The following is a 14,438-nucleotide window of genomic DNA, read 5'->3' as shown; positions in this document are numbered from 1 at the left end:
GTCCATATTCCACACCACTGGAATCCCACATCTGGTGCAGTGTGCAGGGGCCATTCAAGTGTACATTTCAGCCTTTCCCCCTGTTTGCATACGATTACCCACCACCACCACAGCAGCGCCTAATCTCATTTTTAACCGGTGTGCAGTGTTACAGGTTTCCTTATGACCCCACCTCATTGGGTCATCCCTGAAAGAAATGTGGTCATCAGCCATCCGGTTCCATTTTCCACAAGTCCTCTACGGCTGGCAACCACGAATATTATTTTGGCTCTCGCCCCTTCTGAGAAGTTCATGTTAACAGATGCCGAAGATCTTTCTGTGGTATCTTTCACCTATGTGATGTTCCCAAGGTCCATTCCTGTTGGAATGCCATCAGTCCTCCGCTCCTTTTCCTTGCCAGATATGCCACTAGATGGGCTTGCCATCTTTTGTTGGTGGGTATTTGGGTGATTTTCATCTTTTGGCTATTATGTATGATGTAATATGAGTGAGTGTCTTAAAATATATTTCCTTTTTAAACTTTTTTAATTTTATGTGTGTGTTTTGTTTGCGCGTATATGCAGCACATGTGTGCCCAGTGTCTACAGAAGCCAGAAGAGGATGATCTTGGATGCCCTGGAGTTGCAGATGGTTGTGAGTGGTTGGAACCAAGCTCAAATCCTCTGCAGGAGCTCTTAACTGCTGAGCCATTTCTCCAGCCCATGAGGACAAATTGATTGTGTGATTTTAGTTTTCCCTTTTTTCATGTGAGTAAATTCTTAGGTGCTTATAAATTTGAGGGCCACCAAGTAGTTTCTCAGAGCAACTGGGCCATTTTGCATTTTGCAGGACAGGACGGTTGGAGCTTCTCTACAGGCTTCTCAGGACCCCCAGCCATCATTTTACTCACGGCCACCTTGCTCGGTATGGGATAGTATTTTTGTCTACATGCCCCTGACTGCTAGTTATACTGAGCGTCTGTGTATTTAGTGCCCATTTGTATGCCTTCTTCGGAGGAATCCATTCAGCTCTTTTGACCACTTTAAAAACGGAGTGGCTTACATTATAGTTCTTTATATACACACTAGAAACTAATCCCTTATCAGACACGGTCTGCACATTTTTCTCCCATCCTGTGTGCCAACTTTTCAATTTCTTGTGGTCACTTGCTGGTCAAACCTTTTTAACGATTATAAATCCCAACTGTTCTTTTCTTTTTGGTTGTATTGCCTCACTCAAGACTACAAAGACTTACACTGTAATTCTTTCTAAGCGTTGGAGAATTTTAGCCTTCCTATTTACCTTAGTGACTGTTTCAAGGTGACTTGTGTATATGAAACCAAGAAGGATCCACATTTTGATTTTGTGTATGGTGCCTTTTGAGAATTAACTCAGACCCTCTTTAGTATCGTACTGTCAGGTTACAACCAGCGGTCGGGCCACACATCCACCTCCTTGTTCACCTTAGAGTGAATAAGCACTACTTGAGATATTGTTCCAGGAAGATCTGAGAGGGGCAGGAAACCCAGAACGGACAGACCACAAGGCCAGCTTTGCGCTGATCTGGCAGCATCTGTTTCTTAGGTGTCCTTTTCCCTCCTGGATGGCAAATTGGGGCACCACTACACTGGGGAACACATTAGCTTTCTAACTGATACTAAACGTAGAGTTCTGCCTCTGTGTTCTTGTTCTGATGAGTGCCACCTTGGAACAAACAACTAAGTCATGGTGCTCCCCAAGTCATGAACACTGTCCTAGGGTTGGTTCGTTTTAACTTGGGTCCCTCACTCTCCAGTGTGTTTTCTAGCATTGCCTACAATCACATGCAAAGGTCGTTAGCAGCATCCTCCAACTCTGCTCGCTCTGGCGAGGGTTGTAGCAGCCATAGGAAAATGAATGGGGTTGATTGTAGGAGAGGAAGGAAGATAGTGTGGATGTACAGAAGGGAAGCTGGTGTGGGTTTCAACTTTACAGAGAGCTATGAGGGTATCTCAAGGAACAAACCTTACTGTGTTAGGCTGGGGGCTAGGGGAGAGACAAGGCAAAAGAGAGAGTCTATTTTTCATTACTCAAACTCATGCTGGCCTTTCTATTCCACAAACCCCAGCCAGGCTCCCAACTCTAGAAGGGAATCCCACTAAAGGGCCTGGACTTGAGCCTCTGCCCAGGCATGGCGTTGTCCCATGCAGCCCAATCTAAACGAGAACAAGAAGTCATAATGAATGCCAGCCCCCGTCAGCTGAGTAAAGGAGGAATTAGAACTAGATCCTGGCCAATCCGCATCCCTGACCTTCTATGACATCACCCTCCTATTGCTGCATGGACCGTCTGCACTGCTTCCCCCCTGACTTTCCCAGGCACTGATGTCTGCCTTCCTACTCTGTAAAGCTGGTCTTGGGATATACTTGTGGGCCAGCCATTTCCTGTATCTGAAATTGGATGAGCTGCTTATTCTCTCCTGCCTTAGTTTCCCCATGCATAAAATGAGGCTGTCGTGCAGGTTACCCTGATGAGTTTCTCCTACTACCTGTTTCTGACTGGCCTTGTCTACCCTGGAAGCGTCATGGATGGTACCAGTCAGGCTCCCTCCTGCTCTCCATCCCTATGTGAGCCCCAGCTTCTAAAGCCAGAAGCTGCTCTTGGACTCGCCTTCTGCTTCTGGTCCCTGTCCTTTCTCTGCTCGCCATCCATGCAGAGAAACGGAGGTCAGATCTTGGCCTTGGCGCTTCGCCACTGAGAAGTCCATTTATCTAAAAAACTGAACTCCCATCCTTATAGAATCATCGCAGCAGCGCACGGTTTGAAAACCTTATCTTACACTGCACTGTGTGTAGTCATCATCGTAGACGGTGTAGTGAGCACGGTGTGAGTAAACACAGAAAGTAAGAGATAAATGTAATCGATGTTTTGTTTGTTTAGTGTATTATAAGGAAAATATGTATTTGCACATGAACAATAAGCAATTTAATCAACTTATGTAATAGAGCATTTTAGTGGCAGGTTTTAGAATCAAATGGGGTTATGACAATGAGTGTGGCTTTAGTGTATTCCTTTATTTTTTAATTATTTATTATTTATTTAATGTTTATGGGTACACTATAGCTATCTTCAGACACACCGTAAGAGGGCATCAGATCCCATTACAGATGGTTGTGAGCCACCATGTGGTTGCTGGGAATTGAACTCAGGACCTCTGGAAGAGCAGTCAGTGCTCTTAACCGCTGAGCCATCCCTCCAGCCCGATTGTGGCTTTATTTCTCCTTGTTTCAATGCTCCCTTACTTCTGGCATCATGAGTAAGTATCTACTCTTAGGTACTGACGTGTCTCCGTCCCTGTATCACCTGCTCTCGGGACCGGGATAGTGCCTGGCAGGCTAATAGGACTAAATTTATATCGATTTCTTTGTTGCAAGATTTCTCAGAGTTTTTAATTGCTGGTGTAATTGTCTAAAGTTGACTGCAGGATAGCTCTACCCTTCCCACACACAGAAGTAAATTTAAATATCTTGCTAGGAGTTGGGAAGCCCTGCTTTGCATTAAGCCATTCGGCTAGTCACTTGACGCTCCAGTGTCCACAGTATGGTATGGGGCAGGGGTATAAGTTGAGGGACGGTCTGTAGCTGCAGCTCATTTCTGTCTGAGGCAAACACAGGATGAAATTGGGTGCTGGGTGTGAGGTGGAATGTGGGTCACTGCTGCGTGAATTTGGTCGTTCCAGGCCCAGACGGTTTCCGTGCTTACAAACTGGAATGAGCTGCTGTCTCTCCGGGTAGCAGTAAAGAACCAGCGGTACACAGAAAAGTGCTTAAACAGAAGTGCTTTAGTCAAGCAAGTGCAAGTGTTTATTACTATAATAGCAATCTCAGAACCTGCAGGCTTATTAACACTGTGCTTTACCAACTGCTTCTGTAAGGATTTCATTTCTGTGACCAAAAACTTGAGGAAATCAACCTAAAGAAGGGCAGGCTTATTGTTGGCTTACGGTTGTAAAGGGTTCAGTCCATAGCTGGCCAGGGCCATGGCAGTTGGGTGAGGCAGAGCGACATGGTGGGAAGGCACTGTAGGGCAAGGTTGTTCTCCTCATGGTGGCTGGGGGACAGAGAGACAGAGGGTGAGGTTGGGAACAAGCAGGCCTCACCTTCCAAGGGTCCCGCCATCTTCCCAATAGTCTAGTCAGTTAGGACTGTCTGTCTCAATGGACTAACTCATTGATCCTGTGGGAACCTCATGATCCAATAATCTCCTGAAAACCTAACCACTGCACTAGGGGCCAAAACCTTCAGCTCACAGATTTTGGGGATGCTTCATGTCCCTCTTTAGTCTCTGCTTCCCCATCTTCTATGAGTATCAACCCTATTAGCTCAGAAAGTCCAGCCTTACAGCCCCATTTAACTCTTGTAGCACCCAGAAATTCTTGTCTCCATAAACAGCCCCACTGGGTTAAGACATCAACCTGTGGATGGAAGGAATTGGATTCAGTCCTTACCTCAGTGTCCCATTCTGGCTCCAGTCCCTGGTTGTGCTCCAGGCAGGTCTGCCTCCAGAGTGTGAAGGAGGGGTACAGTGCAGACAACTGGGATGGGGAAACCTCAGACCTATGAACAGAGTCTAGATTACCTATCACCTCCAAGGACACAGACTCACAGGCCCAACCCCATAATGTCTTGGAAATTAACATAAATTAAATATGATTTCTGCACTCACTACGTCGCCTTAAACTGGATCTGAAGCTGCTTGTATCTTTTATCGCAGACATCCATCCTCAAAGGATCCAGCTCAGTGGGATGCTTAGCCCCTGATTTCTAGAAGGCAGGTTTCATACTTCCCAGGCTGGCCTTGAACTCCTTCTCCCCCTGTTTGCTTCTACTCACTCAGTGCTAGAATCGCACCCAGCAAGATCTCTGTTATTGACTTTACCTTAGAGCCAACACTACATCCTAGAGCTCCGGGCTACGTCTGATCCCATAGCTACACCAGGTAGATTCTTCCAGAATGTTCCCCCACGCATTCATACAGGTGGAACATAAACAACAGGTGCAGTCAGGCGATTCCACTAATTATCACCATCTGCATGAATAGACGGAAGGTGGGGAAAGAAGCCCACGTGATGGAATTTCCCCCCTCTTTGTTTTCTTATTTCTGGTGGCTTAAATATTGTGTTTCATTTAAATACAGACACGATCCGACCACAAACATTATGGGCGGAGAAGCCGACACAGCCCACTTGTGGAGAGACTGTTGCTTGCAGGTACAAAATAAAAATAGCACCCACGGCTTCTCCAGGTGTTCCTGGCTCTTCCTGCCATGTGTCACCTCCCTCCCACACGGGACTTCTCTAGAGATTGTTCACTCTCACTTCGGAGAGAGAGACAGTCACTGCAAGAGGAGAGTTCAGATAACTCCAAGGTGGCGGGAAGCGAAGGGGATTAGATGAAACCAGATCTAGCCTCTGCTTCCTGGGCCCCGGGGCCAGCTGCCTTGAGAGGGACTAAGTTAATGGTTCCTGAATAAAGAAACCAGGAGCCAAACTCCAGGACACAAGGGACATCTTTGTTCAGGTGATAAAGAAGGAGCAGCTGGAAAGAGATCATCTAGATGGAGGGCATTCACATCTGGGCCCCTAGGTTTTGACTGTCACACCTTCAGCGATAGCAGGTGGGAACCACCCGGGGAAAGTGTCCCCGATCAGCATTAGGGAAGTTGACATTTTAATCCGGACAACCTGGCCTTGGCAGGTTTGCATGGGTTTCTAGTTTGTTTACAGTTCTTTGCACCTGTTGTTTTCTCAGGTTGCCCAGGACAGTCTCCCCTACTCTACAAGGGCACAGAGGGGTTGGGTGTGAGGAACAGCTGTCTTCCACCTCTTCCCCTGAAACCAGGAAGCCAAGAGCAGGTGTGGTGCCCCTTGGGGTGGGCATGCTGCAATTCCAGTTTAATGCACTGTCAAACTTGAGGGTGAGAAAGACAGACCTTTCCCTATCTCTTCACCTCTTCACCAGGTCAAGGGGCAGTGCCAGGCACAGGGATACATGGGCTAGGCCTGTTCATACAGGCTTTTGAGAGAACAGGGAGAGGAGAGAGCCCTTTGCTGTAGGAGGTGTGCAGCAGGGTAGGGGCAAACCCATCTCTCCAGAATTGGTGACTCCTGGAAGGTGGGGGACCCATGTTACATGGAACCTGGGTCCTCAGGATGGAGACGGTGCATGGAAACACTGAGCTGACCAATCCCTCTGAGTATCTTTAGACTCTTTAGAGCCTGAAGGGCAGAGTTGTGCACCTATGAAGGCACAAACAGCTTTCCTGCCTCGCTAAGGATCTGGAGCCTCTGGTGATGGTACCACTCTAATGGTACAGATTCCCCATCACCACACAGGGCAGCGGGAGGGCCGACGTTGCTGTTTTCTTTGGGTGTGAGCTGAGGAAGGAGGGGGACCGTCAAGGCAGCCTCACCAATGACTTGGTCCTTGCATAGGAAGACTGTAAATTTGAGGACATGGGCAGTTGCTTCTCTGGGTCTGGAAGAATCCACTCACCTTATCAGGCGTGCCCAAAACAGTTTCCTTTGGAGGAACTAGGCTATAGTGGCCATCCCTGCCTCTTCTCCTTCTACCTGGGCCTGCTGGATACAACTCCAAACACTTGTCACTTTGTCCTACTATGCACCTTCTCTTGCCACATCTCAGTCCTGAGTCCTGCCTTTTCTCATGTGACTAGAATCCTCATAGCTGCATTGTAATCTGGATTCTCCACTTTAATCTTTGGTGAAGGGCGGTGCATGACTGTAGTGCCCAAGGTTTTCATTTGTAAAATGCAGATGTCCACCCCTGTTATTATCTCTTTAGCCTATGGTGTGGCCACAAATTCTGACAGATTCCCTCTGCCTCTTCCCGAAAGAAAGCAGACAGCTGGGCACAGTGGTACATGGTTTGGAGTTCCAACTACTTGAGAGGCTAAGGTGAAAGACTCAGTAGAGACTAGAGGTTGAGAGTGGCCTGGATAGCAAGTGAAACTCATCTCTAAAAGAAACACACAAATACACACACACACACACACACACACACACACACACACACCCAGACATATCCAGACATATCCAGACCCCCACACACACACACATCCAGACACACACACATACATCCACACACACATACATACATACATACATACATACATACACTTATACACATACATGTACACACATACACACATATGCAGAAACACACACAGGTACATATATATATATATATGCACACACATACACACATACATACACACATATATACACATACACATACACACATATATACACATACACATACACACATATATACACATACACATAAACATACCCACATACACACATTCATGTACACATATACATACACACATACACACATACATACACACATATATACACATACACATACACACATATATACACATACACATACACACATATATACACATACACATAAACATACCCACATACACACATTCATGTACACATATACATACACACACATACATACATACATACATACATACACACATACACACATATATACACATACACACAAACATACATACACACACACCCACATACATGTACACACACACACACACACACACACCACAGAATTAAAGCAGAACTAATTTCACATCTACGTGGGGAGCAGAAAACATGGCCATCTTTGAGGTTACTATTCCCAACCACTGAGCTTTCCTATGGCATGTGCCCTTCGCCCCTGCTGGGGTGTGGGAGCCAAGGAGGAACTTGAATGTTAGTGACCTGTAGGTTTTGCTGCCTCAGCAAGGTGGAAAATGAGAACCAGCTCCTGAAAGTTGTCCTCTGACTTTACTCGTTAAAAAACAAAGGTCAGTGATGGAGTTCAAGCAAAAACTTGAAGATCAAGACTCCGGAGACTCTCCTGGTTTGCAGTGCCTGGCATATAATTCACATGTTCTTTTAAAGTTATATTTTGATTAATTCTCTTGATATTTCATGCATTTAAAAAATTATATCTACCCCCAACTTTCTATATCTACTACTACTGCTCTAACCACTCAATTTCATGTTCTTTATCTTTTTGCCATTAAACTCATCAGATTGGATGTGGTTATGGAACCTTCCTTGGGGCTACAAGGAGTCATACCCTTGGAGAAGACTGTCAGAGCACCCTATCCCAGGAGCTGTTAATCACAGTAGCTCCTCAGCTAGGCCACCCATCTCCACCACCACCATGCTGGGATTTTGTCTGGCTTGAGGTTTTGCAGATCTTTCTTGTGTTGCCACACTGCTGTGAGTTTATGTGGAAAACTGCCCTGTTGTGTCTGGAAAACACTGTTTTCGTGTAGTCCTCCAGAGCCCCTACTCTTAAAATCTTTCTGCTTTTTTGACGAAGTGATCTTTGAGCCTTGGGGCTAGGGATGTGTTATAGGTGTCCCATTAATGATGAATATCCTACATCTCCAATTCTTTATAGATTGAATAGTTACGAGCTGATGTGTTGACTGCTCTCTTCTGCAAAATGAAGTGTCTCTCTGGTGAGGGTTGATAGATGCCTGATCTACGGGTATAGCGCTAAGTCATTAGGACTCAGTTTAATACTATGTTCACCTAGCAGAACAATAATAGCAGGTTCTCCATGGGTCCATGACCCTCTAGACAGAGGTTCTTGACCTTGATAACAGTGTCAGGAATGAGTTTCAGTCTTGCCGAATGGGCCTTAAACCCAATCAGAAAAGTTTTGCTTACTCTGGTAACATTGTTGCTACTGTTGTACTGTTGTACTGGTGGTGCCAAGCCAGTTGTAATTGTAGCTCACAGGGCTCAGAGGTAAGTAAAACTGATGGCTGCTTTCCTCCGGTAGCGTGCATAGCACCTTCTAGCCCTGTGAAAGCTAGCCAGTCGGAATGAAGAGTCAAGGTCAGTACCACCTTAATTTTTCCATGTTCTCTAGCTCAAATATATAGTATCTTCAGCAATAGAGACTTACTGTCAAGTTCTAGAGTAGTGATTCTCAACCATCCTAATGCTGTGACCGTTTAACACAGTTCCTCAAGTTGTGCTGACCTCCAACCATAAAATTATTTTTGTTGCTACTTCATAGCTGTAATTTTGCTATGGTTATGAATCATAAATTTCTTTGTTTTCCAGTGGTCTTTGGAGATCCCTGTGAAAGGGTCATTTGACCTCCAAAGACATCATGGTTCAAAGGTTGAGAACCACCATTCTAGCAGTTAACCAAAAACAGTGGCAGTATCCTGAAATGTCCCCAAACATTGCATGGGGTCCATGGGACCCTACTAATCAACAATTCAAAAGGAGGTAACCCATTCCTGGTATTGGGATTTTTTATTTCCTAGCATGTAATGTCTAATATGGGCGTGGACTTCACCTTGTTACAAGGCAACTCTATTTAATCTCTTCCTGTGTACGTGTTTGTGTATATTTTAGGAAGCTTGTACAGTAATATGTTTCTTTTTTTCTCCTCCTCTTCCTCCTTGACAGCCAAATCTTTTTTTATTGGGGGAATAGGTCTTTAGGGAATAGGCCTGGGTCCCTCACTGCACAACTTGTTCATTGGCACTACCTCCAAAATCCTGTGGCTTCACCACATCTGGAAGCTCCGGAGGACTGGAGCTCATGAAAGCCTCAGTGTGCAGAGCTTTGAAGGCGTCATCTGCTCGGAAAGCCAGGCCCACTGCAGCTGTGGCCTGTGGCCTTGCTGTCTGACTAGTGAAGCCACATTTATCCAGTGTTTTTCTATCATCTAGGAGCTGGTTGTTCTTTGTACAGCCACTGGAGGATGCCTCGATGATGTTCGAACATGGTGCTAGACTCCTTAGCATCCATAAAGATGGCGTCTTGTGGCGCTGGATCATGAGAAACATGTCCATCCCAGCGGCTGCTTCTCCAGTAGTGTGTTTCTATATCCCTTTCCCAAAGGCCTTCAGTGTTCACTGCGGCTCCCCATATTATTCTCCACTCTACCCTATCCTTCCATCACTTATTCTATTTAACCCTTCCCGTTCCATTATTCCCCTTACAGCACAGCATTCTGTCTCCTCTCCTAGAAAGCCCTTCCTTACCGCCCATCACTAGTATCCTACAAAGAAGGTGGGACACTGGTTGCCCTGGTGACCTGGGACTGCCAAGTCACGTATTCTTTCTAGGGGTATTAGCACTGTCTGTAACTATCAGGAAAGACATTTGGAAGCTGCCCAAGTAGAATCCTTGGCTTTTACCTTACGGTCTCTTCCCTTGTCTAAGGTAAGTTGTAGCCTGTAGCTGTATTACCATAATGGTCAGGAGTTCGGTGGGTCCATTCACTTAAAGTTTTGCCTTGAGTGTATCTGGGAACCCCTCGGATCTTACCATTTTCAGGAATAAACGTGCTTTTGGTGGAGCACTGTTAAATAGCATAATCAGAGAATGGTGAAGGTGGTCAGGTAGAATTATTACCTGAACCCACTTTAGTTTCTCTCTCTCTCTCTCTCTCTCTCTCTCTCTCTCTTTCTCTGTCACTCTCTCTCTTTCTTTGACAGGGCTTCATATCTATTTAGCTATGTCTGACTTTGTACCCTAATCCTCCTATCTCCACTTCCCAAGGGCTGGGTTTATAGGTGTGTGCCAATGTGCTTGACTTCAGCGCTTTTTAAAACATTAACATGTGACTTCAGTGAATTGACCTAAGGCTGACTACACTGATCATGCAAATCAGGTGGCCTATGCCACAGGATCAGTGGCAGATATTGTAGCAATTCCCTATAGAATGTGTCACATATGCTCTGAGCAGAGGGACAAGCCAGCTGGGCGCCCAGTGAAGTGTTCCAGGTGGGGCAAGGAGAATCCTAAGTGAAGAGTGCACGTTAATAAACTGTGGTTCCAGTGGGTCTCCTTTGGAGTTGTTGGTCAGTGGAGTCCCACAGATCCCCAAACATTATAGCAGTGGGTCATAAGCCCTTTGGGGGTTGAATGAACCTCTCACAGGGGTTGCCTAAGACCATCGGAACACACGGATATTTACATTATGATTCCTGACAGTAGTAAAATTACAGTTGCAATGTAGCAGCAAAAATACTGCGGTGGTGATGGTGGAGTCATCACAACATGAGGGACTATTTTAAAGGGTCACAGAATTAGGAAGGTTGAGAACCACTGTAAAACTACTGCTTTTAGGTTACCTTTGAGAACTTGACTGTAAGAGTCTATTGCTGAAGACATCATACGTAGAGCCATAGAATAGGAAAAGAATTAAGCTGGTACTGTCTTGAGGCTTCATTGCTCCTGGCTAACTTTAATGGTGTTAGAAGGTGCTGTGCAAGCTACCAAGGAACATTAAGGTCTTCCTTTAGGGCAACTCTCCAGCTTTAGCCAGCACAGAAGCAGAGTGAATTGGAGGAGGGGCCAGGTGGTAATAGCAACAGGAAGCAGAAGAAACAGATGATAAGGGTTTGAGTCACAACTGTGTCACAAATTGACTGTGACCTTGGGCTGGTTGTTGATGCTGATGGGTCTGTCCCACATTTGGTACTTATAAGCAGGCAGGCAGATATCTGATAGAGTGGTGGGTCTATGTTAAGGAAGGGAAAATGTCCTAATTACACATGGGAAAAATGTGTAATTAGGTACCATCTCTGTCTAAGGCTATGCTAGGGACTTAACTTAGTGCAGTATTAGAGTTCTCCATAGAAACAGTCTAGTTTTATTACACTTTGTTCTGTAGAAACAAAGAACCACAAGAAGTCTCAGTTTTTACTCTTTTTTTTTTACTTTTTTAAATTGCATTTTTTAATTTACATTTTAAATATTATCCTATTTCCTGGTTTCCCCTCCAGAAACCTCCTATCTACCCACTCCCTGCTTCTAAGAGGGTGCTCCCTCACCAACCAACCCACTCCCTCCCATCTTCCCATCCTGAAATTCCCCTATACTGGGACATCGAACCTTGACAGAACCAGAAGCTGGAACCAAGGGTCTCTCCTCCCATTGATGCCTGACAAGGCCATCCTCTGCTACATATGCAGATGGAGCCATAGGTCCATGCTGACCTCCAGCTGAACCAGCACCATTTGTTGAAAATGCTCTCTTTTTTCCACTGGATGGTTTTAGCTCTTTTGTCAAAGATCAAGTGACTATAGGTGTGTGGATTCATTTCTGGGTCTTCGATTCTATTCCATTGATCTACCTGCCTGTCTTTGTACCAATACCATACAGTTTTTATCACTATTGCTCTGTTGAGAATAGTTTTAGCTATCCTGGGTTTTTTGCTATTCCAAATCTTGATCTTTACTCTTAAGATCTTCAATTGCCTTGATGAGGCCCACCCATACTGTAGAGGGCAATCTTTTTTTATTCAAGGTCTACTAGATTAAAGTTAATCATATCTAAAAGTAATAACACTCACAGTATTGTCTAGATTTGTTTCTGACCAAACTGGGCCCCATAGTCCAGGCAGCATGCCATCCATGTATAATAGTCATCCTACCCACCTTCTTGTGTAATGCTCACAGTGACTCAGGGCAGACAGCATTGACAAAGGACAGCACTGACTGAAGCTGAAGGTGAAGCTTTCTGGTGCTACCTTCCCATCATGCCATGCCATGCCTTACATATGATCCTAGAGATCTTCTGGGTATTTAAACATTTTGGCAACTAAGCCACCCAGGGCTCAATTTTTCTTATGGTCTTCACACCCCAAAAGTTTTTTATTATTATATTCCAATCCAGTTTAATATGAGGTAATGATTTGTCCCAAACCTGGAAAGCCTAGTAGTGGCCAGACTCGGCATTGAGTTTGACCCTGACATTAACCATCTCCAAGATGGAATCTTCACTGAATGGTCCAGGGTAAGGGACCATTCTATTAGTCAAGTCTGTGAGGCACAATATAATAGGATGTGAACTGGGGATAGAGTATAACTAAGAGATGGGCTTTTCTGTGTTGTTCAGTGTAGTTAGTCGAGATTATGACAAAATCAGAATATATTTGTGAAATGTTTTATAGTATGGAAGGCCAGTTCTAAGTTTCTGCTCAATGTGCTAGCTTCCCATGATCCCGCAGACATGAAGACTTCGCTGTCGGCATGTTAGGCACTAGACACTGTGTATCTTCAGGGTTTGTTTTCTTGAAGCTTTATAAAATATGTTAATTACTCAATTGCTTACAAGAGCTAAGGCATCTCAGAAGACATTCTAAGGAAACTCTGAACTGAAATTCAACAATGAACTTACCCAAAGAAATGAAAGAGTGATTAGGATTGGTGGTATCATTGAACAACAGAGTTTCTACAAGGTCAAATGATGGTCATCAGACTTTGACCTCTAGGACATAGCACAGAGAACGTTATACCAGCAAACTCAAAGGCTTTTGTTATGCCTTGGTGACTTTCATGTCTAAGGAACATGCTTTTATTCTGAGCAAGATGAATTAGCCAGTTAAATGGCCCCATGATTGGAGACATACACCATGTTATCCATGTACTTAAGATGTCATGGAGGTTTGTGCCCAAGAGGACTAGATAATAGCTCAAAGAATGGAAAGAGAACAGAGTTTTAATGTGGAAATATGTAAGTGCAGAAAATATGTATGCATATATATACATATATACATATATAAGTCAATATAAAGCACCATTATAACTTGTTCACTGGTTTAAATATCCACTTATTAGAGCTTGGGGGTATAGTTTACTCAGTCATGGAGCACATGCCTAAGGCTTTGGGTCTCCTCCCCAACAGTGAAGAAAAACAAAATGAAACATTGATGGAAACAAAACCCATCCATGTAAGCACAGAAGACAAAGCCAATAGAAACAGAACGAGAATGGGAACCTGGAAATCTGAGGCTAACACATGAAATTCAAAACAGAGCCTTTTAGAGCTTGCATACCTGGTACTGGCCAGATACCTAGGTTAGTCAACTTTCTAGTTAACAAATGACCAAACCAAACTCCTTTTAAAAAAGTATTTGATAGTAAAGAACCCAAGTAAGTTTGGACAATAGTTATTCCATTTAAACTCTGCCCCCGCCACCATCTCAGGTTTCTGTTTGTGTATTTTAGTTTTATGTGTATGGGTGTTTCCCCTGCTTTTGTATATGGATGCACTTCCTATTTTCCCTTGGGACTGGAGTTATAAAAGGTTGTGAGCTGCCATGAAAGGGCTGGGGATTGAATCTGGGACCTCTGGGAAAACAGAAACTGCTCTTAACTGCTGAGCCATCTCTCCAGCCGCAAGTTTGTTGCTGTTTCCTAAATATGTAAAAGGCGCATATTTAAAAATAAGCATTTTAAAAGTTCTTCCTGTCTTTCTAGCCTCTCCAGATCAGACCAATCACAGCTAACACTATCCCTGACACCATGTGGATTGGTTAGTGCAGGTGCAGGAAACAAGGACATCATGGTTAGTTTTGCTTCCTCTCATCTCTGTGGCCCTTGAATATGTCTGGGCTTGT

The 14,438-nt window shown here is 44.5% G+C and overlaps 1 pseudogene; it reads right to left on the bottom strand.

The window, feature by feature from the left end:
- Positions 1–9,539: 9,539 nt before the first annotated feature.
- Positions 9,540–9,879, bottom strand: Elob-ps10 (elongin B, pseduogene 10; annotated as a pseudogene).
- Between the last annotated feature and the right edge of the window lie 4,559 nt (positions 9,880–14,438).

This window comes from Rattus norvegicus, chromosome 4 (genome assembly GCF_036323735.1).
Source record: "Rattus norvegicus strain BN/NHsdMcwi chromosome 4, GRCr8, whole genome shotgun sequence".
In the NCBI taxonomy this organism is placed as follows: domain Eukaryota; kingdom Metazoa; phylum Chordata; class Mammalia; order Rodentia; family Muridae; genus Rattus; species Rattus norvegicus.
This window is presented reverse-complemented; position numbering and strand designations above follow the sequence as displayed.